The 3,381-nt window shown below is 48.9% G+C and overlaps 1 long non-coding RNA gene across 1 annotated transcript; it reads right to left on the reverse strand.

Moving 5' to 3' along the window:
• Window positions 1–1,187: 1,187 nt before the first annotated feature.
• LOC108522118 (uncharacterized) lies at window positions 1,188–2,626 on the reverse strand. Its single transcript, XR_001883375.1, has 3 exons — window positions 2,341–2,626; window positions 1,737–1,887; window positions 1,188–1,657 (listed from the first exon to the last, which is right to left on the reverse strand). It is a non-coding gene; the product is annotated as an uncharacterized LOC108522118 (long non-coding RNA).
• Window positions 2,627–3,381: the final 755 nt, after the last annotated feature.

The following is a 3,381-nucleotide window of genomic DNA, read 5'->3' on the forward strand; positions in this document are numbered from 1 at the left end:
CCTGCCCCTGTGCTTTTCACTGCGCCTGCCCCAGCTGTCCCAGCCCCTGTGCCTGCCCCAGCCCCTGTCCCAGCCCCTGTGCCTGCCCCAGCCCCTGTCCCAGGCCCTGTGCCTGCCCCTTCCCCTGCTCTTGTCCCAGCCCCTGCACCTGCCCCTGCCCCTGTACCTGTCCCAGCCCCGGCCCCAGCACCTGCCCACCGCTTCCCTATTGTTTTCGCATTTTGGATCTCAGGCTTCTCCCCTTTCTTCACTGCAGCCCCTGGTTCCACACCCCAGGCCTGCCTCTCTTGCAGCATCAGGGCATTCTGGGTGTGAGCCTCCTTCCCTGCTCCCCCATAGCCAGGGGTCCAAGCTCTGGCTGTCTCCTGGGGTCCTCGTTCTCCCTCAGTTCTCCCAGAGGAGCATGGGGCCCTCCGCACCACTGGTCGCAGTGACGCACTGGGGTCCTGTGCTGGGTGAACACTGGTCATGCAGGTCACGCATCTGTCTCCCTTTCAATAGCACCTTCCCTCTCACACGAGAGCTCTTGAAAAGAAGCAGGAGTTTCCATCCTTTCGGGAGACACACGTTGAGAAGAGGAAGGAGAGCAGAGGCAAGTCAAGGCCTGGGACAGCCAATGTGCCACTGGGAGAGATCACGCTGCCCAGCAGGGCTTGAGCGTATGTTGGACTGGAACCTGTGCCTCTGCAAACACCACATCCACATTGGCCAGGTTCCTTGAGACGCTGCATCTGCAGGCGCCCCTGGTCCCTAGGACGTAAGTGTGTCGTAAATCCAAAGATGCGATATAGGTTTGAGGAGTGAAATGAGCGACTGAGGCCTAAGTCTCAATCATCGAGGTTTTTCTTTTTTCTATTTACTGGAAAGCAAAATAGTGGAAAAGAAAATAAATAGAGGTTAAACATCAATTGTGATGGCATGAATGGACTATGAAACAACATGAATTAAAATTCTCCCTCTTGGGAGAATGGAGTCTTCCTCTTGTCACCCAGGCTGGAGTGCAGTGGCATGATCTCGGCTCACTGCAACCTCTGCCTCCCAGGGTCAAGTGATTCTCCTGTCTCAGCCTCCTTAGTAGCTGGGACTATAGGCATGCACTACCACACCCGGCTAATTTTTGTATTTTTAGTAGAGATGGACTTTCGCCATGTTAGCCAGGCTGGTCTCGACCTCCTGACCTGAGGTGATCCACCCACCTCGGCCTCCCAAAGTGCTGGGATTACAGGCATGAGCCACGGCACTCGGCTCGTTGAGGTTTTTCAAGCCAGCTTTAGGGTGCATCTGGGAGAAACACCAGCCACAGACACAACTGTGGCTGTTTTTCTGAAGAGCTTTTCAGGAGGCTTTGTGTTGACGCATTTCCTTAAGTGGGACCGGGGAGCAGGTAGGAAGAGGGGCCGGCAGGCAGGAAAGCTGACGGCTGCATTCCTGTGAGAAGTTCCTTAGTGCCTAATTTACACTTTCCGTAAGGTAAGGCGAATGACCAGAGAGGAAAAGGGAGTAAAGGAAGAGTCAGTTACACAGGCGTCTCTGGGTAGGTGGAGGAAGGAGTCTCTGTTCTGCACACAGAAGACGAGCATGTAGGGGACACGATCAGTGTGGAATCCACACTTCAGCTTCAGGCGCTGGACTTAGACTGGAGTCACCACTGAGTGGCCTGTTTATGGGAGAACAGCAGAGAATTTACTCGTGATTGATCTGTGAGGCAGCCCTCCCCAGAAACCTGAGGTCTTTACCTTTCCATGGGGATCTGGCTGGAGCAGGAAGTTAGTAACAGCAATTCATTTGGAAGACGGGGTTGCAATGACCTTCCCTTTTGCATAAGAAGTTTGGGGATCTTGAGATTTTTAAAATTTCCCTTTACAGATTCCTATTACAGACAAGTAACTGCCAGAGGTTTCGGAAAAAAGAAGAGGAAACATTAATAGTCTAATAAATAAATGTTAATCATCTAGCTAGTCACATTTTTTATGTATAATGAAATGCTATTGTAATTATGAAATATCTGACATTTTCTGGTGCAGAGAATACTTTGAGAAGCATTGCTTTAGGCCTAGGGAGATACACAGATATGATACAGATATTAATATGTACCAAACTATGTAAATACACACATATTATATTATGCATGTGTGTGTGTCATATATACATACTTATGTGCACACATATTGTAATGTGTATTGACATAACTTGTTAAATAAAAAATTATCTTGTCTCTGGTGAAACATACTAAATATCCATGTAAGTTCTGATGAATTTAATTTCATCAATAGATGAGTAGCCACACGTGGAAGAACTTGAAAACTGTCATGACTTGGGTGCATTGCTATCAGTCAATACCTTCTAGAGACTGGAAGCATGTCCTTCTTCCTGGAGCACCGGGCCTTGTTGTGTTGGAGATCTTGGTGATGGACTGTATTTGCCTCTCTGCCCATGGAGCCCTGGGTTTTAGGCTAAAAGTTTATCGCTTCTCGGTATGACTCTGAAGAGGAAGAGGCAGCCGCCATCTGAATTCTTCCTTATGGGCTCAGAAGAGAATGTTTCAGGATTAGTATCTGTCCTTGTGAGTATGAGTGTGTGAGTGCTGTGTGCTGTGTGTGGTGTGTGTATGTGTGGCATGTGTGCTGTGTGTGTGGCATGCATGTCATATGTGTTTTGCGTGTTGTGTATGGTGTGTGTGGCATGTGTGTTGTATGTGTTGTGTGTATGTGTGTCATGTATGTTTTGTGGTGTGTGCCTGTGTGGCATGTGTGTTTTGTGTGTGTTGAGTGTATGGCATGTGTGTTGTGTGTGGTGTGCATGTGTGGCATGCATTGTGTGCGTGTTGTGTGATGTGTGTTGTGTGTGTTGCATGTGGCAGGTTTGTTGTGTGTTCTATGTGTGGTATGTGTTGTATGTGCCTGGCATGTGTATGTGTTGTGTGGGGCAAGTGTGCTGTGTGCGTGGTATGTGTGTTCTGTGTGTGGCATGTGTGTCATGTGTTGTGTGGTGTGTGGCATGTGTATAGTGTGTGGTGTGTGGCATGTGTGTTGTGTGTGGTGTGCATGTGGCATGTATGTTGAGTGTTGTGTGTGCATGTGGCATGCATGTGGCATGTGTGTTGTGTGTGTAGCATGTGTGTTGTGTGTGGCATGTGTGTTGTGTGCATGCATGTGGCATTTGTGTTGTGTGTGTTGTGTGTGGCATGTGGTGTATGCTCTGTGGCACGTGTGGTCTGTGTGGCGTGTGTGGCATGTGTAGGGTGTGTGCATTTGACATGTATGTGTCACGTGTGTGTCATGTGTGTTGTATGTAGTGTGTGACATGTGTGGTGTGTGCTGTGTGGCATGTATATTGTGTGTATTGTGTGTTGTGCACTGTGTGGCATATGTATATCTGTGG

This window comes from Rhinopithecus bieti, unplaced genomic scaffold (assembly GCF_001698545.2).
Source record: "Rhinopithecus bieti isolate Rb0 unplaced genomic scaffold, ASM169854v2 scaffold_2524, whole genome shotgun sequence".
Lineage (NCBI taxonomy): Eukaryota > Metazoa > Chordata > Mammalia > Primates > Cercopithecidae > Rhinopithecus > Rhinopithecus bieti.